The sequence below is a fragment of the Peromyscus eremicus genome, chromosome 14, assembly GCF_949786415.1.
Source record: "Peromyscus eremicus chromosome 14, PerEre_H2_v1, whole genome shotgun sequence".
NCBI classification, from domain to species: domain Eukaryota; kingdom Metazoa; phylum Chordata; class Mammalia; order Rodentia; family Cricetidae; genus Peromyscus; species Peromyscus eremicus.
In genome coordinates, this window is record NC_081430.1 from 13,809,838 (window position 1) to 13,836,116 (window position 26,279).

General features: G+C 37.3%; 1 pseudogene; it reads right to left on the reverse strand.

Annotated features, from left to right (window-relative positions):
- Positions 1–24,110: 24,110 nt before the first annotated feature.
- On the reverse strand, positions 24,111–25,219 carry LOC131924249 (mitotic checkpoint protein BUB3-like; annotated as a pseudogene).
- Positions 25,220–26,279: the final 1,060 nt, after the last annotated feature.

Sequence of the window (26,279 nt, forward strand, 5' to 3'; positions counted from 1 at the left end):
GTGGAGAGGGTGGCTGAACTGGCCTTCTCCTATAATCAGATTGGTGAATACCCTAATTGTCATCATAGAACCTTCATCCTGTAACTGATGGAAGAAGATGCAAAGATCCACAGCCAAGCCCTGGGCTGAGTTCCTGGAGTCCTGTTGAAGAGAGGGAGAAGGGATTATATGAGCAAGGGAGGCTAAGAACATGATGGGGAAACCCACAGAGACAGCTGACTCTAGTTAGTGGGAGCTCAGAGACTCTGGACTGACAGCTGAGGAGCCTGCATGAGACCAAACTAGGCCCTCTGAATATAGGTGACAGTTGTGTGGCTTGGTCTGTTTGTAGGGCCTCTGGCAGTGGGACCAGGATTTATCCCAAGTACATAAACTGGCTTTTTGGAGCCCATTTCCTATGGTGGGATTCCTTGCTCAGCCTTGATGCGGAGGTGGGGGTGGGGGGTTTGGGGAGTGTTGTTCCTACCTCATCTTGATATGCCAGATTTTGTTGACTCACCATGGGAGGCCCTACCTTCTCTGAAGAGTGGATGGGGGGTGGTTAGAGGGGAGGGAAGGGGAATTGAGGTTGGTATGTAAAATGAAAAATAAATTTAAATTAAAAAGTAAATCTATCAAGTGTAATACTGCACTTTCCCGGTCACTTTTACAAATACATTGTTGTATCCTGCCTGCTATAAATGAGATAGTTATAAATGTAATAGGCTCTAGACTTATTCTTTTTATCATTCACAGCATCAAGTTCAGGAAGATGGGACAGGAACACAGCAGAGCAAAATTTTAGCAGAAGAAATACAATAAATTTTGTTTTACTATTTATTATGTTATTGTTGGAAGAGGATTTATGTGTCAGGACAGTCAAGGCACTTCAGTGGAGAAGGCTGAGAGCAATAAGAAGGGATGAGCTGGCCCCGAGTGAAGACGGCTTTCATAAATTAAGGGTTAGGCCAGGGAAAATTTTGATGATCGAACACATAAATCTAATTGTGAAGTCAATTTATCTAGTATCTTGGTTTGTTCCTATCTGTTATTTGTGCTTTTAATTTTGGCTTTGACAGCAGTCATAAGTTTACTAAATATACCGTTCTCTTTGGATTTGCCTTTGGGAATCAAACTGATTACATACGTCTTAGCCTGCTTGCTGCAAGTGGATTAGACCTTTTGAAGATATAAATATAACTGTGGAAGGGGATGGAGATTGGTGAAAACCTAATGTGATTAGTTTTATCTTCAAAACTGGTGACTTCACTTCAGAGTTAGAAATAACTTACTTTCAGAGTTCAGCAGAAAAGAAAATATTTTATGTAAGTGCTGCTAATGGGTAAGAAGTAATAGCATTTAGAGATTATTTCAAAATCCCAAAAGGCACAATCAGAAAAAAAGGAAGCAGAACAATAGCTACTTGAATCGGAGCTTAAAAATAAACTGTACAGTGTGTTCTCCTGATTTTGGAACACACACACACACACACACACACACACACACACACACACACACACACTAACTAAACAGACATAAGAAAAGCTGGCAGCATCAGACCAGGAAAATAAGTCTTATTATTTCAAAGATTTCAGTCATTTTCAAAAAGTGTAATTAACATATTATTTTTATCTAATACAAAGAAATAAGATATTAAAACTTTCAGAAACCTGTCTTTCATAAATCTATATCATGCAATTTTAAAACTTCTGGATGTTCAATATGTTTATCCAATTATGCACAAACCATTGTAGGAAAGTAGAAAACTATTGGAAGTTATTAAGTATAAAAGTCAATAAGAATATAATGTGAACTAGTACACAGTATTAAACCTATGAATGTGAAATTATCTATATTTGTTATTTGCCTGTTTTTTTAAAATCTGTGTCACTTCAAATTTCATAATGAAAGTGGGTTTTGAATTCTCATCTGACAAATGAACAATAATTTAAACTATATTGAAATACTTTTAGACAACCCCACTTTTCTATACTTATTTAATAAAGATTTTATTTGTTTTTGTGAAACTTTATACATTGTGACTTGGAAATGCAAATTGGCAAGGCACTCTTGGTAAATATTTAGCATTTATTATTAAATGTGAGGTCTTAATTGGGGTTTCTATTGCTGTGAAGAGACACAATGACCACAACAACTTTTATGAAAGAAAAACATTTAACTGTGGTAGCTCACTTACAGCTCAGAGATTCAGTCCATTATCATCATGATGGGTCATGGCAGTGTGCAGGCAGACATGGTGCTGGAGAAGTAGCTGAGAGTCCTACATCTTACAGGCAACAGGAAGTGAACTGAGCCACTGGGCAATATCTTGAACATATATGAGACCTTAAAACCTGCCTGGGCAGTGACATACTTCCTCCAACAAGACTACACCTACTATAACAAGTTCAAACCTCCTAACAGTGCCACTCCCATTGGGGGCCATTTTCTTTCAAACTACCACATGTGGTGTACACATAATCTTAAATGTACCAGTTCTACCCATATTTACTCATCAGAATTGAAAACATGTTTACTGAAAACTCAAATAGCAATACTCATAAACATCTTATAATATACAGAAAATGAAAGTTAACCAAATACTAATAAAATAACAAACTATGATGAATAATTACAACAGTATAAACACAATTTTAAAAATATATTTCTGATAGAAGCAATGATATGAATGTAAAAATAGGATGTTGAAATAAAGAATCCCTACACAAGTAATACTAAGTACCAGATTTTATTACAAGATTTTTTTTAATTCCAGCAAAATTATTTTGTTGTGGGAAAAAAATTGATTAATTCAAGTGAGCATAGATTCAGTTGAAAGTGTCATAAACCAACTTTTACTGGTGAGATAAATGGATGGATGTATATAATGCTTTGTTAAAATTGTACATGTAAAACTTTTGGTTTTAAATATATCTAAAATCTAAACTATAGCAAAATACTTTCACTCTGTAGAAATATTACAAACAGAAACATAATAATACTCCTTAATTTTCATTCATTCATTCATTCATTCATTCATTTCTTCACTCAACAGACATTTGCTTTGACTGCAATGATATACAAAGTCTCCACTTTGATACATGATTTTCAGTATGAAATTTAATGGACAAAGCACATAAATATGTATGCTGTTATATACTATGGAATGATGATTAATGTTAGAAAGAAAAAGCAAAAAGTTGTGAAAGAATATGCTAAATATATGTTTGAGGATTCACTATTAGAGGTAGAATGGTTGAGAAGCTTCCTTCTGGTAACATAATACTTTAAAAGCCAAATTTAAATACACTGAGAGAGGAGATACCAGGGAAAATGCATTTGAGGCACAAAAGCAGAGGAGGCTTATGGCTAAATTTACACATGAGAGTATTCTCTTTGTGTTCAAATAATACAATCTAGTAAGAGGGTCATTGCCCAAACAAAATGTATTATTCAGGATTCTCTATAAGAACAGAACTGATATAAAGCAGATTTATAAGTGTCTTACAGGCTGTGGTCCAGCTAATACAAGCATGGTTGTCTAGCAACAGAAAATCCTAAAATTTAGTAGTTGTTCAGTCAACAAGTATGGATGTTCCAGCTAGTCTTCAGTATAAGCCAAAATAATTAAGACATAGGCTCTAATGCTAAGGAAGAAATGAACTTGCCAATGAGAGTGAGGGCAAGCAGGCAGAGAACAAAGGTTTCCTTCTTCCATGTTGTTTATATAGACTACCAGCAGATAGTGTGTCCCAGATTAAATGTAGATTCTCACACCTACAATAGTTCAAGCCAATCTATAAGAACTTTTTTTTATAATAAGAGAGCTATGTAGTACATGTAGAATAATCCAACCAATTCAAAATTGTCACAATTTTTAGCAGCACTGCTAGAAAGTGTCTACTCTGATATATGTAATGTTATTTGTAGCATGTGTGTATTTTTTTTATTTTTGCATATTTAATCATTTTTATTAAACAAAATAAGATAAAATTAAACCCTTTTGCCAACACACACACACACACACACACACACACACACACACACACACACACACAAAGATTCAGATTAGAAGTGGATGTTTCCAATGATTTAATTAAGAAAAATTCCACAAGGTTTACCCAGCCTCTTGAGTTTTAGTTAATTCCAGATGTAGTCAAGTTGACAACCAAGATAGTCATCACAGGTATTATAAAGACATCAAACATCATATTTAGGGCTGATTGTTCCAAAAATCTCTCATCCTCTGCACATTTTCCACTTTTGAATCTCTTTGTTAAATACTATCTATTGCAAAAAGAAGTTTCTCTGATGAGGGTTAAGCAATGCTCTGTTCTGCGGGTGTGGTAACATGCCATTTGGGAATCATTTTATTTCTATGTTCCTTCAGCAGAATAATAGTAAGTTTTCTCCTAAGACCATGAACCATCTAGTCTCAGGTTTTTTCCCACTTTAACAGTGTCTGATATGAGTTTCATCTTATGCAATGAGCTTTAAGTCCAATAAGAAGGTGATTGGTTATTCCTAAAATATTTATGCCATTATTGCAACATTATATCTAGAAGGCAAGAGTCTTTGTAGGTTACAGGATTTGTAGATGCCTGAATTAGTAATTACTTTTCTCTTCTGGTATTGTGCAAAATACCTTCCAGCACCATAAACCCTGGTCAGTAGGGGTGAGACTTCTAGTTGCTCATTAGCTCTGTTTCTCCATGTTCGATTATATAGTAAGCTGTGTCTTTGGTAATATTTCTTTACCATTAGGATATGCAGAGTAACCAATAGCTTTGGCAATAGTCCAGTCCCAGTGACATATGACCTCCAACAAGGCCCCAACTACTCCAACAAGGAACGCACCTCCTAGTACTGACAGTCCCTGTGAGCACATGGGGGTCACTTTCATTCAAAACACTACAGATATAGAGGGGTTTAGGGTGACCCGTACTTGGGGATGCACCTTGAATGCTGATAAGAGGAAATGTATGTCAGATTGTATGATTTGGAGGACAAGTAGAAGAAGAATGGCTGGAGATGCTGGGGTCAAGTGAATGGGGGCAGCAAAGGAAACAGAGGTTCCCATTTGACTAAGCATTACCTCTCCAACAAGAGGATGGGACAGGTTTGTACCACTATAAAGGAGTAGATAAGGGAGATGCCCCTAAAGTGCATCTCCCTTATCTACTCATTCTATGACTAAGTGGTGGGGTATGATGATGTTGGTAAGGATGTACACCTACCCTGACAATAGTGGAACAAGAAGGGGATGTATGTCCGCGAAACTCTATCAGGACCAACCAGGTGACTCTGGTGTCCAAAAGGAAGGCAATGGATTGCCTGAATGCCATGATGGCTACTTGGGGCTCCCTGTTAGAGATGGCAATAGTCGGGCCAAGGTAGCCCAGGACCTCTCCATTGTCCATGGCCAGGTCTAAGAGGTCATCCAGAGGTTGATCTGTGCCTGATGTCCGCAGCAAATGAGGACATGGGAGCAGTGAACAGCTCAACCTCCCTTTTGATGACATCTTGGATATTACTGAGGTGGTTTATAAGGGCTCAGGGAGGTCCAGGTCCGGTGACCCTCTTGAATACATTTTAAGCAGGTACCCAGAGGTTCTTGGGAAGTGAGAGGTTCTGTACAGTTTCTGTGGCTGGCTGAAAAGCCTTAACCAGCATCAGTTTTTTGTTTGTTTGTTTATTTATTTATTTATTTATTTATTTATTTATGTGTGTGTGTGTGTGTGTGTGTGTGTGTGTGTGTGTGTGTGTGTGTGTGTCGGGGAGGTTCTTCTCCCTCATGGTACACTTTGATGGCCACTGCTAAGACTTCTGCCTGGATTCAGGAGTCCCCTTGATAGGCATTTAAGTTCGGTCCTAATGTCAGGGAAACTCTGGAAGAAATAAGTCATGAGGAGGTATTTTCCATTCAGGGTCTCAGGATCCCAATAGGTATATTTTAAGAGGACTTTGTAAGGCATCCTAAGAATTGAGAAGAGTTTTCATGTTTGTCTGGATGACCTCTTGGATTTTTTCATAATTTACCACTTTAAGGGAAGCCTTATGGAGACTGGCCAGGAGGCAAGCTAAACATTGATCTCTTGCTAAAATAGTTCTGTTCAGGAGTTCCTGTCAGAGAATGCCTCAGATCCAACTAGGTGAGCAACGTTAGTTTGGAGAATTTCATCTACATGTGACCTAACCTTGTCCCAGACTTGCTTGCATTCCTTTGCGAGAGATTTTTGGTGAGAGTCATGTGAATGTCATGGAAGGCAAGGTTGTAAGATTGGGTCATATAGTGCAACTCTTTAATGAAATGGGGGATTAGTGGTAAAAGATCTCCAACCTTTTCTCTTTTTGAGAGAGATAACTTAATGAGAAAAGGACATGTTCCCTGACCAAGTGACCCACCCCAGTAACCCCCCACAAAAGGAGAACTAGGGACAGATTAGGCCAAGTAGGGGGAAGTAAAGGGGGTCTCATGGTTGAGTAGGAGCAGGGAGGGAGGACTGAAGGCTGCCAATGAGCTAAAAGCAGGTGACAGAGAGAGATGTTGAGGGTAGCCTGTCACTTGAGAGGGAGAAGGGAAGACCAGAAGGGCAAGAGGAAGAGAAGGAGCTGAGGGTAGAGCCCAATAACGGGGAGGCTGGCCAGCTGAATTGGAAGTGGTTTGGGCTTCACAGCCCGGAGGAGGTAGGTGGGGGAACACCAAGAACAGAGAGAGGGCTTAAAGCAGAAATAAGAGAAAGCTAGCAAGAAGGAAATAGGGAATCTCTTTTCATTTCCCCATTGTTGTTTGTAGTAGTTGTAAAAGTCTTTAACAATATTGGAATTGAGGTTGCTGTTAGACAGTCATTTGGATTGGTTATCTAAGGGATTCATGGGGCCAGATGGCTGACATTGCTGGTACTTGGTTTAAGTTTGCTATAACATACATTAAAGTGTATGCTTTACAACAATTTAAAACTTGTTAATTGTCTTTCCTCCTGCCTATAAGCAGCACAGAAATGACTTACATTAATATGTTTACCAAATGTATTGATGGGGAAATGTAGGCAGGTTACAGAAAACAAACAAATACTTGCTACATTTCTCACATGCTCTCTGAAGAAATTCTTGACCTGGTGGAAAATAATGATCTGGTAAGTTGACACATTCTCAATTTTTACCATGATGAAAATTTTAACTACATACACAATAATTTTAACAAATTTAAAAAAAGCCAAAGCTATGAATTTTTCATGAGTGAATAGAATTTTAAAAACCTCAGCAATCTCTGAGGGTTTAGGTACTCCAGTGTAGTATTGTAAACTGGAGAGTACAATAAGTTGTACTTTGTTTATTTTGTTGTCTTTTTGTATAAAATGATTCCTGATATCAACAAATTTTGTCAAGAAAAGTGCCCTTTGGTTAAAAGCATCATAGTTTTTGATGGAAGCAAAGGTTTATTAATTGGTTTACCATGCTTTTGAATCCCTAATGAAGCAATTATTGGTGAACAGGAAAGGAAGTGTGATCACATGTGGGAAGGATTGTCATGGGGAGACAGAGGATGAGGATGTAAACAAAATAAGACTGGGCAAGAGTAGACAACTTCTGAAGCTAAGCACACAAGAATATTACATTATTGCCTCCACTCTGGTGCATTATTGACAATTGTAGTGGTATGAAGAAGAACAAAACAGTAGAATACTATAGCATTTTGTCTATGCCTTAAGTAACTACCAAGGACGAAATAAAAAATACATATGTTGATGATATAGAAAATAGTAATAAACCATTTGCACCAGATTGCATACAGTGAAGAACAAACTGATACTTTATTAGTGTTTTCTTATTGAATAGGGAGACACACAAGATACTTACTTACTCATCTTTAGAATTTAAAAGGCAAACAAACATATGCATCAAAGACAAGCAAAACAATTACAAGCTCATAAAGGTAGAAAAGGACACACTTGAATTAGATTACAGATGATAATTTGATCAAGGAAAGACCTGAATAATCCAATCTTTTGAGAGTGTATTAAAAACAAAAATAGAATTATAGTTAAGATGAAAATTAAATTTAGTTACAATAGATGCAAGAACTAAACTAATGAGAAAAACATTTCAAATTATATACTAGTGCATCAGAACAGATGGACAAGGCCAAATCTAACCAGCCTTTCTGAAATAGCCTGTGATCACATCTAGTTTATACTAAGAATGAAAGCCCAAATCATTTAATTTAAGATGTTTTTTAATATATAACATTAGTTGTCAATAAAAAGCCCTAAAACAACAACAGTCTCTTTTTAGACATTCATCTAAAATATAAAGGGGACTGTTCCATATACTTCTGGCTCTGCATCAAATCAGCAACTAGCTTATGCTTCTACAGTTCCTAGTTCTACATCTTACTCTGGGCTACATTATTATAATGATTTTTATATTTATTTCTTGGCTAAAAGTAATGGCTTGGTGCTGAGGAGACAGTTCAGTGGGTAACCAACGCCTAGTCAAATATGATATGTGACTTTACAAACCCACCACCCTTATTATATACCAGGTATGGCAATAAATACCTGTAACTCTAGCTCTGGGGGTCAAAGTCAAGCAGATGAGATGTGGGGTGCAATGGACTAGCAGCCAGCCAGCCTAGACAAAATGGTGAGCTCGAAGGTCAGTAAGAGATCATGTATAAAAAAAAAAAAAAAAAGAAAGAAAGAAAGTGAGGTGGAGAATGACTGAAGAAGACAACCCCATGTTTGCCTCTGGTTTCTAATATGCCCACACAGTCTAGCACATACTTGCATACAACACACACACACACACACACACACACACACACACTAAATAAAAATAAGACCAATTAATTAATAGCTTTTTTCTAGTTTCTGTTTCATTCATTGATATTATTCAAAAGAATGTTCAACTTGATTTAATGTAATTACAAATAAACACTAAATTTCTTTGATTATATTTATTTGATAAAATTTTTGTGTATTCATTGTACTTTTGTATCTTTAGAGTTCAGTAGTTTGTAGCTAGAGTTTTCCCGCCTGGCCCACAGTCAGGACAAATCTCTCTCACCTGCCAGTCCCACAGCCTCTCAGACCCGACCAAGTAAGCACAGAGACTTATATTGGTTACAAACTGTATGGCCGTGGCAGGCTTCCTGCTAACTGTTCTTACAGCTTAAATGAATCCATTTCTATGAATCTATACCTTGCCACGTGGCTTGTGGCTTACCGGCATCTTCACACGCTGTTTCTCATCGTGGTGGCTGGCAGTGTCTCCCTACCCAGCTTCCTGTTCTCTCAATTCTCCTCTCTGTTAGTCCCGCCTATACTTCCTGCCTGGCCACTGGCCAATCAGTGATTTATTTATTGACCAATCAGCAACACATTTGACATACAGACCATCCCACAGCAGTAGTTTCCTTTATTTTTTTTCTGAAAACCCAAAGTAAACAAAGAGACCCTTCTCAGTGCCATCACTAGTGCCCAAGCACATCTCCCAATTTTTACAATTCCTTATGGCCTGCATGATCATATGGTGCATATGTTACAATGTTGTCTGTTGACTATCTTACTTCACAGAAAAAAAATCTCTGCAAGGGAATATCAGCTTTTGTGTTTGTTTGTTTGTTTGTTTTTTGAGTCTTCATAGATCAATTCCTGGGGCACATACAGTGTTCAGTTAATAGCTGTTAAAGCTTTGCAGTGGATCAGTAAGTGAGATCATACACACAGTGTATGAATCATCACCAACAACATGGTTTCTCATGTGTCAAGAATGTGTTTTAGGTATCATTCAAGTAATATGGCAAAAAAAATAATCATATAATCAAACATACAAAGGGAAAGCTCAGTAAAGGCACAAGTCTGTCAGTGTCAGCACTAACATTCTTTTGTCACTGATGAAACAGTTAGGGATATTACCTCTGCTTTTCCTAGTTTTAGAATTTTAATTATATTTGACTACAAATGCTACATAATATAATTCTTTTCTTCGCCCAACACAACAAAAACTAACCCCAATATATTATGCAAATACACATGACTGGATGGAATGAAAGAATTTAGCAGATTTGAAACTACAAGCAATAATGTTTCAAAGATTAAATACCCAAGACTGTCACATGTTTCTTGAAAGCACTAAGCTGTCATATCTCTCTGGGCCTATATACAGCACAGAGCTGGGCCATGTACTGCAATTCAAGCTGCAGAACTAAGAAGTCAAGGAATTTTCTTTTAAGTTTTTCATTGATTTTTTTATGTATGTAATCTTGTAGAAGTAATTTAACTGATTCTAAGACTTGGTTTCTTCATTACAAATATAGAGTTTAAATCATCTTCTGGTTTCTTATGAGGTTTAATTATATTAATGCTCCAAAAAATACTTCTGTTAATAATGTTTAAAAGATAAGTCCATGCCAGCCAAGGCACTAGGTACCTATAACCTCAGCACTCATGAGGCAGAGGCAGGCAGATATCCATTAATTAAAAGTTAACATTGTTTACGCCGGGCGGTGGTGGCGCACGCTTTTAATCCTAGCACTTGGGAGGCAGAGCCAGGCGGATCTCTGTGAGTTCGAGGCCAGCCTGGGCTACCAAGTGAGTCCCAGGAAAGGCGCAAAGCTATACAGAGAAACCCTGTCTCAAAAAAACAAACAAACAAACAAACAAAAAAAAAGTTAACATTGTTTACATAATTCTTCCAAGCCAGCAAGAGCTATATAATGAGGCCTTGGTTCTAAATAAATAAAGAGCTTCTTTTATTCTTTTAAATAAGTCTCTAATAGAAAACATTAGACTATAAAAATATTTTAGTTACAAGGTCTACACATACACACACCCACAAGCATGCACACACACAAGCAAACACACACACACACACACACACACACGTTGTATAGAGCTTCATGTAGTTGATCTTGTACTTCTGAACTTCCTGCCCTTACCTCCCAAGCACTGTGATTATAAGCACTCACCAGCTACACCCAACTGTACATAAGTATTTTTGAATTAGAATTACAAATATTATTTTAGTATTGTACTAAGTTTTAAATATCACAGAAAATACATTTGTTAGTAATTAAGAGTAGGATATAATCTTGTATTAAAGGCTTTGTGTGAGGATTTAAGCTTGAAACACAATATCAACCAATGTATTAGATTTCTAATCTCTAGATTACAAAGAGAGAAACACAATATCTGATGTAGCACATGGATATAAGAAGACAAGCATGATTTCCAAACTGTCACTTTTTACTTTGACAAACTGTAACTGTTGACTGCTTTACCCAGAATATGCTATATATTCTTAGGAATCACTTAGAACCATTATAATAAATTGTGTCTTTATCACAGCATGTGTAATGTCTGCTTTTCTGCTCACTAAAATAAGACATTTAAGTTCTTTCCTAAATAGAAAAGAAAATGACTTAAAATTGAATGTATGTGTTTTTTCCCTATAGGAAATCACAACAGATCAAGAATATTCATGTGTTTTAAAAGGACTTGACTCAGTTTTAAAGATTGAGGTAATGCCTGCTGAAAGTTAATATAGCGGTAGTTTCCTACTGTATCATAAAAAGTGGCTTCCTGTGCAAGCATGAGGACCCTAGTTCAGATCCCTAGAACCCATGTAAAAGTCCTGCAATGCAACCACCAGGAATGTAGTGACTAGAGAAACCCTAGAGCTCACAGGCTAGCAGGTCTAATCAATCTGTGAGCACTGGGTATAGCAAGAGACACTGTCTCAAGGAATCAAGGAGGAAAGCAATAGAGAGAAACACTAAGTGTTCAAAAATAACATGTGACTTCCCTATACACATGTACATCCCCACACAAATGCACAAACACATACACATTGAGTACATGCATATGCACACCCTCATACACAAATGTACAAACACAGATTCAGTACATGCACAAGGAACCAATACTCACATATACATAAACACACATTTAGTGCGCGCGCGCGCGCGCGCGCGCGCACACACACACACACAAACACACACACACACACACACACACACACACAGAGAGAGAGAGAGCTTTCCTTTATATCCTCAATAAACAAGAAATGACTTTATATATACAACATTTTCTAACATTTTCAAAAACTTAGAGGAGGGTTATGTCCCTCTTCCATCATGGAAAGAAATCTGTCCATGCGTTAATACTGAGCAAAAGTAGTTACCTTACCACTGCTGATTAGAATGTACAGACCTTGTAAGACTGAAGAACCTAAAGATCATCATGTACAAAATTGTCTGTTTTGAAGAAAAAATAAATACAGCACTGAGCAAAAATTGAAGTAGGAAAAATTATATGGGTATATGTGTAATATTAGGGTTTCCTTAGAGATTTATTAATAGTTAAAAACAGCCACCTAATTATTAATTTCCTATGCAATCCCAGCAGAGTATTTACATATGTCATGTATGTATTCTGACTTAACAACCAAAAGGGCTCTGTCTGATAGTAAAATTTCAGAGACAGCAGTTTGCACGAGAGCTTTTTAACATTTTTACCCAAACAAGCATCAGGTAGTTTCCAGGCATCAGTGAATGTTTTCTGAAGCTGACTTCAGCAGCAAAAGTGATTAGGGTCCTATGGTTCTGCTGCTGCTGGAGAAAGGTAATCACCTATTGATGAAGGTAAATTAACTCCCTGCAGGCAAAAGCTTGCCCTCTGCCTCCTGTCTCAATGCATTAAGCCCGAATCTGCAAACTCTCCCACTGACAAGCAGGCTCTTGTGATTGAAAGTGTTATACAAAACTTCTAGTAAATTTTCAGAGGAAAAAATTAAACTATGCAAAACCAACAGCAGTACCAACTCCAGTGAAAGCAAGTTTATGAGGAACAAACATTAGTGATGAACTGAAATGCTAAATCAGTCCCTAAGAAAACACCTGGAAGGTTGTTTACTCATCTTTTTTCAGGGCAGAAAATGAAAATCTTACAAATTTTGGAAGAAACAAGCGTTATTAATTTATGATGCAGAGATTTGCAAAGCTCCAAGTTCAGAGTGGTCATTCGATTAAACAACTTTTCCTCTGGGCAGTGGTGGCACATGCCTTTAATCCCAGCACTCGGGAGGCAGAGGCAGGAGGATCTCTGTGAGTTCGAGGCCAGCCTGGTCTACAAAATGAGTTCCAGGAAAGGTGCAAAGCTACACATAGAAACCCTGTCTCGAAAAAACAAAAAAAAAAAACTCCAACTTTTCCGTTATAAATTTACCATAAAAAGACAAAATTTTGTGGAAAGAGAAAGTTATTTAACAACAGTTCATGGTAGCCTTAATACTCTTCCATTTTACCTGTCCATGAGTCAAGGAATTTCAAATTTTTGAAACTTTCCAGTTAAAATTAACATTTAATCTTTCTTCATACCTGTTCTGACTACTTGGATAAACCAAACTCACTCTAAGCCACAGACGGATCTGCGCAGATATGTGGCTGTTTTGCTTACAAATTGTCTGTCCCTGCAGCTCAGTAGTACAATATATGAAAATTCCAATTGTGTATTCTGCTACCCAAAAGTTTGGGGAATGATAGTGCATAATGCAATTCATTTCCAGATTTATGTTAAACAAAGCAGTTATACAAAAGTAATGCAAAGAATGTTTAATGAGTAGAGGGATCTTTACATATAGCAACATTAATAAATTTCTTCTTCATTAATAGCCCTGACTTAGGCAAGACCTTCATGATTTTTCAAGACAGAGCTTTTTGCCATTCCTGCCCACCCAATATTTAGTTTCTGAATCTGTGACTGAGGAAACACCCTCCCTGTTCTGTTCTAAAAATAAACCTTTTCTTGAAGCAAACTGTCTCACCCAAGGCGAGGTCTCTGGATACACCCATTGGAAGCCACCATGAAAATCTCCTCTGTTGCATGAGATGTGCAAGTATTAGAAGTGATAAGGAGATGATTTTTATTTGGCTTCCATTATTACACTCCTAGAACTCCTAGTTCCATTTTTTAAAAAATACTAGTTGATGACAGAACCACTTCCAGGACTAACAAGTACCCAAATGCCCTTTTCTCTCTAGCTTTATATCATAATGCTTGCTACCTGCCAGCCAGAGAGAAATAGAAGGTAATATGTATCACAGAGCTTGCTAGATTCTAATCTACATTTTCTTCAGTGTTTCTCCGCTCTGGATTTGCATTAGAACCATCTTAGTGAATGTCAAAATACAAGTTTCAGGTTTAATTACTCTTAGTTGAGCCCAACTTCAATGCTAATCAATTGAAATGCACACTCAAAGTTGACTAATTTAAGTGATACAGTCATACAAAATTAAGATGTAATACATAGAGAGATTAGATATGTGTGTTTGTATATTTGCATGGATGCTTTATGGACATATAACTAAGAGGAAGAGAAATGACCACCTCATAAACTTAATAAGTGCCTATCAGGGTATTTTTCGAAACTATAAGACTGATAATGTAGACTGTATCATAAATCCCTTCAGCATGATTGAATGACAATTAAACATACTCTTTCTTCATTATTTTAACTATAAACAATTAATAGGTCCTGGGGAGCTGGCTCAGTGGTAAAGAGCATGTGCTTGTCTTGCAGATGTAGGAAATAGACATTTATGGTCTATTTTCAGTATGAGCTGTGCTTAGAGTATATCCAAGTTACAGATAAGCAGGAGGTGCCAGGTCCCTCTCTCCTCTAGCTGGCAGTTAATACCTGCTCATCTCAAAACCTTGAGAGGTGGAAAGGTACAAGAAGTCAGCTATGTAAGTATGCCTACATCAGAAAAGGAGGGCAATCTCAATTTCAAAGTTATTCATTACTCCAGGCCTATAGGAGAAGAGGACAGGAGTTTCTCATGATCCCAGGACTTTAAAAAGCATTGCCTTGTGCCAGGCTTAGAGCTAACCATTTTGCCTTTTCTCTGTGCTGGGATCCCTTACTTCAGAATAGTAAATTTAAAAGCTACTTTATTTTCACTAGTCTCTTGAATTTATTATCTTATTTCTCAGAAAACACCTCAGCTCCAGAGAGATTTGATGTCTCTAACCTCCAAAGGTACCTGCATTTATATACATATACCTCCTTTCTATACAAACATCGTTTGAAAAATAATCAAAATAAATTTTAACAAAAATAAATAAATAGGCAAAAGAACACTTGCACTAAAACCTACCTATTGAGCTATAAATGTGAACTAATAATATATTTCTATTTCATAAAGCTATGATAGTAATGGTAAGCAATGTTCCTTAAAATTAATTCAATCATGAAGATTATTTTTAAATTGTGCATCCTTAGACAGTCAAAATTAGAGTGCATAACACCTTTCTTTTCTATAGACATCTTTGTAAGCAATATTTTTCAAATAATGAAAGCTATTCTTAATTCATATACATAAGGGATGCAGCTTGACACAGCCACAGCCATCATGATCATAACCGTCATGCCTACCAGGTGACCCTGGCGCACATCCCAAGCTCTGTAGCAAATAACGTCATTAACAGAATCAGCATAATGTTCTGTGTCAGGCAAGAGTGTTTAACTGACATTTATGTTGAAAACATGTGAGAGAGCCCAGGAGCATTCTCAGTGGCCACAGAATGCCTTTGTCCAGTTTAGCACATGAACCATTTCCTCCTTTCCTGGCATTCTGGAGCCTCCTGTCATGCTATTGCCCAGGACACACTTCAGTCTACTAAGTCCCTATGAAAGTGAACTTAACCCATTCCTGCATGTCTTTCCTTCCTTGGTCTCTTTCCACCAGTTGCCTTGACAGCCAGTTTTTCCAAACACTGTCCTCTAAACAAGAAATATTGAAAATATAATGTCTAGGGTCTTCTGTGGTCTTCCAGAGACTTCTTTCAAATAGCAGAACTTCAGAGCAGTATCTTTCCTAGTGACTGTCAGACTGACAGGTAAATAATGGCAGCACAGTGGAGTACCTCTGAATGAATGGACCAGCAAGGGTGGGGACTGTGCGCACAGCTGTGAAACACTAGAGAGGTCACAGAAGTGGCAAATGAAGGAGAAATATAGCAGCATAATATATAATATAATAATATAGAAGCAAGAACTAGTCAAATAACAGTAGGAAAATGGAAATGGGTCACACTTAACTAGACCTTGACTTGAAACAAAAGCAACTGAGATTTTGAAAAATATGTAAATTATTTTAACTTTTCTCTCTCTGACAGAAGAGTGGCATTAAGTTGTTAGAAACTTCAAGCATATTAATTTGAAGAAGAGACACCTTTGAAAGGGAGAAATTAGAATAGTGCTGATATTTTATTTTTGATTGGCAGTTTGGGTGAAGAACTTGCAATTTTCTAAACAGTATTTCACTGATTGCTTCCTCCCAAATGTTTTAAAGATTCTTCTTTAAAGAATGCCCTGAAATTAGTATTTTATCATAATAAGTTTGGAATATGAAAGGGCTGAGGAGAAATTTGAAGTAGTAGGTGAAGCTTGGAACTAGAGCGACCCTTTTTTAAAACAAACACACAACAAAAGTATACAGGAAGAAGAAACTAATAGAACAGGCAGAACGGAGCTGGGGATGTGGTGGGGGGATTCAACATGGAAGGCCTGCAGTATGAGCCCTAGATGGCAACAGAGCTGGAGGAGCCAAGGGACGCTCATGCACAGGACACCAAGTTCTGTTCCCCACTAACAGAGATACCTACACAGCCTACATTACAAACACAAGCTCAATCATTCATCAGGTCATTGTTAAGCTATTATCGAAAGCATAAATCTAATAAACACTGATAGCACTGCATTGATTTAAAATCTGAGTTACAATCATCAAGGACCCTAGCATCCACATTTTGGAATTCAGGTGGTATAAGGAACAGTTGCATACAACAATCTTGGGAAATGACTGGAATTAAAGCTGTGTAATCCTGTGCAGAATGAGAGAACAGAGTTAGAATAGAACGAAGTAGTAAATCATTATAGTGGAGGATATAAAATTGAAACCCAGCATGAATGTCTGCATCTTTGCATGTATGTAATTGTTGTTAATACTGATACTAACAAATAAAAGGAAGGATGGGGTGGCATTAATAAGGTTTGGAAGATCCTTATTAATCTTGTGAGATGAAACCCATAAACTTCTAGGAAAGAAAGCATGGAAAGGAACAACGATAATTGGACAATTTAAAAAAAGAAATATAAGGAGATAAAGCAACAATGGGGAAAGCAAAAGACAATACATGGTATATATTCAGGCTGGCCCAAATTGTCACATTTAGATATATAGATACATTGTTATATCTATCAAGGACAGAGCCTGAGGTCTAACAGCAGGGGATAAAGAACTAAGTGTGTAGGCAAAAACCAGAATTGCCAGAAATACCTTTGTCCACTTTCTGCCTTTGCCATTAGTTGAAGCCAAAGGGTAATAGATTTATCCTGAAACCACAAGAACTTGTATTAGTTAGTTTCTCCATGGAATTATAGAACACAATTATCATGTTCACATGAAGAAAACAATTATTATTATTATTATTATTATTATTATTATTATTATTATTATTATTATTATTGAGACAGGGTTTCTCTGTGTATCCTTGGCTGTCCTGGAAGTTACTTTGTAGACCTGGTTGCCCTCCAACTCATAGAGCTCCATCTGCCTCTGCCTCCTGAGTGTTGATTAAAGATGAGTGCCACCACTGCCCAGAGAAGAAAATTTTTTAACATGTATATTATTTAGAACTTATGGTAAGCTAAATCAGAGTTTACTATAGAAACTAAACCTCACATTTATTTTAAAATAAGTCTATGAATATCTTATACTATGTATTTTTTATACCTTAAGAAAAACATCCTTGTGAGAAGGATAGTGACTTTGGAAACATCAGAAGTGCCCTGTGTCATAGTAACTCCTTGCCTTGAGTAAGGATTACTCTGTGGAAAGAATGAGAGAACAGTTTTTTATAGTGAGTGAAGGTATTTAAGTGATCATTTTAGAAAATGTAGATACACATGTTCTTACATACGGATTCCCATACCTTCAGGTTTTGTATTCAAACTGAAAATCTTCAGTGTCACTTCTTGCAATGAGAAGACTACTTTGTTAATGAGACACAGTTGTGTAGTTTGCTGACTTACTTCACAGACATGAAAGCAGAAGAAAAATTTCGATATTTAATGCATTTTTACATTTGTTAATCTCTAACCTGGGCTAGAATAACCATGAGATGAAAGAAATTTTGAGTACTTTCTCCTACCCTTTTTCATTAGCTAAGAGCAGAAAACAAAGAGAAATGTGATCTTGTCATAATTTATAATAAAATCAAAATTCAGAAAGCATTTGATTTCGATGCAAAATGGATATGTATTCATAATTTTCACAAAGAAATAATAGAAAATTAGTGTTCATTGGGCATAATTACTTCTATGTACTGTTCTCTATACAGAAAGAGAAACCAACATTGCCAGAGTCGACCGTAGGCAGTTCTGGATGTTAACTTAGAGTATGCTGTGAAACACTTCTCTAGTAATAAATTCAGACCTATTGTTTAAATTAGTGACAGATAAGATTTAAAATATGACAACTAAAAGATTGTCCCTTGGTTTCAACTTCAATTTTAATATCCCCTTTCAAAGAAAAGAAAATTTTCTGTCTTGTTTTGTTATCAAAAAGAGTTCTAAGTCAATGAATTTTTTGTTGGTGTTTGTTGGGAATTTGTTTTTAGACCAGTCTATAGTTTTGTTTTTTGTTTTTATCACTCAATAAGAGACTTTACTAATCATGACTCTAGATGTTTTCAACTTTCATTTTTCAAAAACAGCTACAATTTCCAGACTTTCAGATGGATTCAAGAGACAGGAACTCAAATAGTTCAAAGAGTATACAATTAAAATTGTTCAAATAGAATCTGTCAGAAATGCTGAGAAATTGAGGCCCAGGGAAGAGGAAAGGACACTGCACTTGGAGAATAAGTTCCATTGGTGTGTAGGGCTTCTCCCTCTGACAGGGGAAGGCCACTAGATCTGTGCCCCAGAGCACTTGAGAATTATTTACTTCTCTGTCTAGCTACAGATCAACACCATTAAAGGAGAAAAGGAACAGTTTGCACTATAGCAGAATTTGGAATTCTGATATGTGTGTGTGTGTGTATGTGTGTGTGTGTGTGTGTGTGTGTGTGTGTGTGTGTGTATGTATATGAAAGTACAAAGCGCAGTATTTTATTGTTTCTTTTTCTATCTAACTTCAAAAGAGAATGGAAAAAAACCAAAAATCTTTATAAAAATGTTGCTAATTCAGAGATTTCCTATTGAGAAAAAAAAGCAGATTAGTCCATTTTGCTCATGTTTGGTTTTGTTTTCCTTTTCACTAAATTGCTGTAAAATGTAATGTTGAACTAGAATCCACACACTAAATAATCTGAAATTCTCCCTCTAATTCTCCCAGTTTATGATCCTCTGTTACTTTCGGGTCAAAATAAACACAGAATTCTCAATGTATGCAAATGGTGAGCAATTTCTCTGCCAAATACTGCTCACAGTAGATGGGAATTATATCTAAATGTTGAATTATGTTTCTTTATGATACTAGCCAATACTAGCCATAACTTCCATGAGAAACATAGCCAAGCAAAATTAAGGAGCCCATTAAAAATACTTCCACAAATAACACACACAGCAAGAGAGAGAGAGAGAGAGAGAGAGAGAGAGAGAGAGAGAGAGAGAGAGAGAGAGAGAGAGAGAGAAAGCGAGAGCTCACAAAATTAAAATCTTGAGGTTTCAGTGAACATCTTTTTCAATGGTATGCAATGATACATCAATGAAAGTAAAAGTGGTGGGTGATTCATTGATGCATCCATGGGAATGTTAAATACCTTTCTTTTCAAAACCTTACACATAAAAGTAAAATCTTGAGGAAAAGGCCTAAATGCTGACTTTTGGATAGTTTTGTGATTATTTCAATTTCAATGTTTTCTTCCCCTTCTTTCCATTCTCTCAGTGTTCCAAACTAACACTAAATCTTTTATTTTCTATATCTAAAGATTTTCATATAGCTTATTCATGTTGAAGTCTCATCTTTCATTATATATTCCCCAACTTTTTCTGTACCTAAGAATTTTAACTTCATTTATTCTTTAATGTCTATTAGTATAATTCACTATTGTAGATATTCAATAATGTACTAATAACATTTACTAAGTGTTACTTTGAAATATGTCAGTCTGTAATTTGAAAAACCTATGTCTGTGTTGTTTTTATATTTACTTGTCTTAAGTATTTGTATATCCTTTAAAAATCATTTCTAACAATTAACCAGGACTATGAAGGGTATGCTTAAGCAATGTAATTTAATTAGCTAACAAGATCAGTGAAGTGGTAAATTAGCCTGCCTTAGATGAAATATTTGACATGTATCCTCAAAAGAGCAAAAGTTATTTCTTAAAAGGCACATCAGCTTAGCAGCGCCTCATGGAGTAGAATATGAAAGCTTGAAAGTCCTTGCTATGAATAAAATCAAGGTTGACATTCACAGGCTGCAGGTAGCTCTCTCTCTCTCAGCTTGGAAGTATTGCCAATGCAAACCAGTGCTGTTTCACTGTGCTACAGATAGCCTTCAACTATTACTCAAGGCTGCAAGTTCCATCAGAAAAACATCTATAAGTTTTCTTATTTTAATTAACATTTTAATTAAAGTATATATCATTTTCCACCTTCCTTATTCTCCCTCCAACCCCTCCATGTCCCTTTCCTGTAATCCTCCCCATGGCCCCCATCTCCCTTTCAAATGGATGGCTTGTTTTTCTTTATTAATATTACACACACACACACACACACACACACACACACACACACACACACACACAACCTGTTGAGTCTATGTTTGCTATTCAAGTATATATGAATTCATTGCAAATTACTTGTACTGGAAAATCCATTTAGGGGGCTCATTCCTGGGAATGGCCAATTCTCTCTCAGAAGTCATTAGTTGCATATAGTTCTTTACCTAGGGATGAGACTCCTTGAGATCCCTTCCCACATTAGCTTTTCTACTGATACTGTCATTGTTCACATCTTGTTTAGGTAGTCATTTCTAGGATGCACTATCTCTGAGAGGCATTGTAGTCCTCTGGCTCCTACAATCATACTGTTGCCTCTGGATGTTCCCTGGACCTTAGGTGCAGGAGATCTTTTGAAGATATATGTGTTGTGGCAGGGCTCCCTACTATCCATTGATCCCTGCCTTGTGTTCAGTGTGGTTTTCTGTAATGGTCTCTATTTGCTGTAAAGAGAACATTCTTAGATGAGGAATGAGAACTACAGTTATCTGTGGATATAAAGAGAGGTTTTAGAATGTAGCTGGAATTACCCAGGCTTTAATTAAGTATCAGTAACAAGTTTGCTTCTAAGATACGTGACTTCACTAGTCCGAGATATTTCACTAAATTTTTAGTATAAAGCTTTTCCTCCTGATCAGTAGGCCTTAAATTCAATTAAAGAGCTGTTGGTTACTGCCAAGACATGAGTGCCATTATTTTACCTTTAGGATCTTGGAATGCTAATCAGAGTTGTGCTTCATGAGCATCTCAGCTGGGGAGGACTACTGATTGCTTATTCCCTTAGCAGCTTGCATGCTACTTTCTGCTACTATGAAATCTAGACCACAGGAAGGAGACCTTCAGGTTAGATCAAACTTAAATCTTCTGAGTTCTATGTCCTAAGTGTGTGGTGTCTTCAGCAACAGGGACTTTCTTACCCTCAATCTCTGAAAGGGAACCAAGGGCAACAGCAATAGTCTATATTATTTTGGAAGTCACCTGAACTACTAACCAACAATCTGAACACAGTTTTCTCATGCCTAGTATTGACCTATGTGGTTTGGATCCTGGAACCCTGACTACTGGTAATGAGATAATGAAGAAGGGACAGACACACAGATACATGTACAGTAAAACTGGGATAATGTGAGAGTCTGCCACCTCCCTAATCCAGAATTTCTGCATGCATGTTGGGTACAACATAGGGAGAGAGGTTAACTAGTCTGTGTATGAGGTCTCTGCAGTCTCAGGTTATAAGAGAGGATGCTGTGGTTGCTTGCCTTTGCACACAATGGTCATTCACTCATTAACATTCATATTGGAACCTCCAAGGCAAGTGTTAACACCCCACTTGAGTTTGTCCCATATGTACAATGGCTTTGTCAGTAACCAATGGGCCCAATGCCTGGGAGTCCTCAACATGGCCATGACCATGTCAACAATGCTCAGGATTTCACTCATTCAGACCTTCCTCCAGTCCCTACTGGTACTGGGGATTTTGGTAGGTAGCATATGGCTCTTGTGGGGAAGATTGCCAGCCCAGGTGGGATAATATCTTTTAAAATATATAGATGTACACATACAGGTATTATATATTATTTTAGATAAATATAAAATAATTTGATTACTTGAGACCAGAATTTCTTAATAATTTTTTATTCAACACTCACTGATTCATGAAATACAAGCAATGAAAGTAAATTTTGTGTGGTTTAGTATACATTTATGATCCCTACTTACTGTCCTGGGCAATCTTAAAATCCATAGAAAAGGGGCCAGGAGGTCTATCCTCTATCTTCATCTTATTATTCCTACTTTTATTTTCTTTCTATTTCACTCTTTTTTCTTTACCCTTTATGAGCATGCTCATTTGCCCTCTCCCTCCCTTCCTCCCTCCCTCTCCTCTCCCTCTCTCTCTCACTCTCTCTCTCCCCATCTGTCTATCTCTGTCTCCCTCCCTCCTTCATTCACTCTGGTTTCCTTCCCCTTTGTCTCAGTCTCTTCTCCTCCCTGTCTCTTTGTTAAACATTTTCCAGTACTTTTTGAATTTCTAGTACTCTGACTTCATTTTTAAAGATCTTAACAATACAAGTTATTAGTGACCTTACTCATTCCCCCTAGTTGAAAGATCAAGTATGCAAGGCACCAGAGGATCATCTGGGGTTGGGAAACAAGGTGAGAGTTCAGGTCTCAAACAATGGGAGGGATATAACAAGCACAGCTGCCTTCCAGAACAAAATATGCTTACTAATTCAAAGGTGATTCGAGCGCTCTGGAAGCACACTGGGAAATTATCTGAAGTTTGGGCATTTTATTTAGTGTATGCCTATAGTTCAGGCAAAGCTTTAGTCTTTATTGACTAGATTTTTGTTTTATACCTGAAACATTTAGTGTTCAAGTGCTTTTAATATTTCTCAGCCAGAAAATGAAGGAATTATTATTTACCCATTAAGATATTTTTTGAGGGTTAAAAAACTAAGAGCATGAGAGAGAAACAAAGAGACAGAGTAAAAAGTCATTATCTTAGTTTCTAATGACACTCTGAAATGGGGTGTGCTGTAACTTACAATGTTCTTCATAGGCACACGTGCTAAACATCTCCAGCTTGTGACCCAGTAGCTCCCACCATGCTGTACTGTGCCAGGAGAAGCCAAAGGCCTATTAACCATGGAGAGAAACCATTGGCACTGTGACCAAAATACAGCTTTCTATGTTTTAAGGCGATTATCTCAGTTGTCTTCTCACAGTGACAGAAATCTGACTAACAAAGGACACACAAATACATTTAATGAGGATCCAGTACACCTAATATCAGAATGCAAGGGTTTTTTTTATAATCTTGCCTCCAGTTTAGCCTTTAATTCATTTGCAAAGCTCAAAGAATGCCTTCTTCTAATTTAACACTAACGTATCATTCTAAAAGTGATTTGTCTTGTTTACTTAGAACTAAACTCAAAATAAATAATCCAAATGTTTAGTCTAATTCAGCTGAGACAACATAAAAATGAACCAAAATTTTAGTGCTTTACCATCAGATCTGCAGAAACACACATTTGAATTAATTTTAAGCTCATTTTATTTTATTTTATTTTATTTTTTTTTAAAGTTCCAAACTCTGATTTATTAGACAGCAGAAAAATATGAACAGTTTTAGATTGTGCTACAAAGAACTGTAACACTAACAGCAACAGGGCTTGCTTAGGGACAGGAGAACTCGACTACTGTACAAGGGCACGAAGCCTCCCCACCCCACACAATTACGGAGGACACAGAGACAGTTCTGTTAACAGGAAACAGAGAAATCCACATACTAGACGGAGTGTCCAATGACTAGACGCAGCCCTGGGGGGGGGGGGGAAGCAAGTGTTTCTAGGAGGCAAAGCTTTCCTTCCACATAGAGACAACTTCCACCAGCTGATTACGTGGACTTGGGCTTTGTTTCTGCATCTGTCACTTGGCGAATGAAGATACCATCTTCAGGGTGCTCCGTGTCGTCCATTTCATACATATATGACGACGCTATTGCGAGCGTAGTTCCGTCATTACTGAAGGCAAGAGACGCAATGCTAGTAGGGTAGCGGTGGAACTGACAGAGTCGCTTTTTGTTAAACGGGTCCCAAATATTTACAAATCCATCAGAACCACCTGTGGCAAACGTATTGTGGATATTGTGAAAGGAAATGGCGTTGACTGGGTAAATCTGCTCAATGTTGTTTTCTTTTAGCCGGTGACACTTGAAAGCTTCTTCTTCTGAACCTCGGGGCTTGGGTCCAAGTATTCCACCGCCACTCGGCCTTCAACAGAGCTCAACACATAACCCTGCTTGTTTGGGAAGGCACGGATACAGCGAGTCTGGTACTTCAGGCTGGATTCCCTGCGCTGCTGCACATAGCCCATATTCCTCAAGTCCCACACCAGCACTCGGCGGCCTGCTGTACCCACAATCAGTCTGTCCCCGGACACTGACAGGGTGTACACCTTTTCCGGTTGAGAGAAGGTCCCAGCATTACAAGGAGTTCTGGGATCCCACAGTTTAACTGTCTGATCCCAACTTCCAGTAACCATCACATTCACTTCCGGACAGTATTCCACACATCTGATAGGGGCATCATGGGTTCCGACAAGATTTTCTTGATCAGTGTTCAAATCATGCATTTTCAGTTGGTGATCTAATCCTCCACTCCAGGCATGCGTTGGATCATAGAAGGCGCAGTCCAGGACAGCACCAGTGTGCTGGTACTTGAGTCGCATGGAGTTGGCGGGCACATCGTAGAGGCGCACAGATGTATCCCAGGAAGAGACCAGGAGGAATTGGGAGGTGTTGGGGCTGAACTTGACCGAGGAGATGCCATCCTCGGGTGGCTGGTTCAGCTTGAACTCGTTCGAACCCGTCATCTCGTGTTCGCCCAAGCAACGTTTCCGAACCGGCCACCAACAACCCGCTTCTCTCCGAGCACTCCCAGGCTAGCGGATTAAGCTCATTTTAAAGGAAAACATTATGCCTAAAAGCAAGTTTTGTATGAACTTCAAAGGTATTGTGTCTTGCTTTTTTTTCTGATTAAATATTATTATGCAAAATTAATAAATTTTATGTATTTTTTAGGCAAAATTGCACTTTCTGACTTTTAGAAAAATTATATTTCAGCAGCTTGAAGGATGGCTCATTAGTTAAAAGCACTGGCTGTTCTTTCAAAGGACCCAGGTTAAATTCCCAAAACCCATATGGTAGTTCACAACCACCTGTAACTCCAGTTCCAGGGGAGCTACCAACCTCCTTTGGCTCCCCAAAGGCACTGCCCACACATGATGCACAGACATACATGCAGGCAAAGTACCCATACATATAAAACAAAATGATTTTAAATTTTTCATTTTATCCGTTTGTTCCTATGATTACAGGGTTAAAATTAATATGAAATATTGAGCCGGGCGGTGGTGGCGCACGCCTTTAATCCCAGCACTCGGGAGGCAGAACCAGGCGGATCTCTGTGAGTTCGAGGCCAGCTTGGGCTAACAAGTGAGTTCCAGGAAAGGCGCAAAGCTACACAGAGAAACCCTGTCTCGAAAAACCAAAAAAAAAAAATTAATATGAAATATTGATATTTTAACATTAAAACCTATTACTCATTTCACTTGTATATGGGAGTCGTTTTTTATACAATAAACTACCATTTGTATTTCCTTTTTGATACTACAATAAGCTTACATTTATTTTAGACTGCTATAAGCTAAATGTATAAAACAAAGAGCTAAGAATCAAGTGCTTAATTAAAGTAAATGAAAGCTGCTGTTATCTTTAAATGATTTTGGGGATATAAGAGACTCTGGGCTTTTCTGTAATAAAGGTTTTTATAAGTAGCATTACTCATTATTAGTTCTGCTACATGTTCAATTGTTCCTATTAATTACATTAATTTTAATCTGGTTGTATTATGAACATCTCAGAACATTCAGTGTTCTATATAAAAATAAAACATACTCTTTGTGAAGTATAAATAAAACACCAAGTCAAATAATTTATAGTAC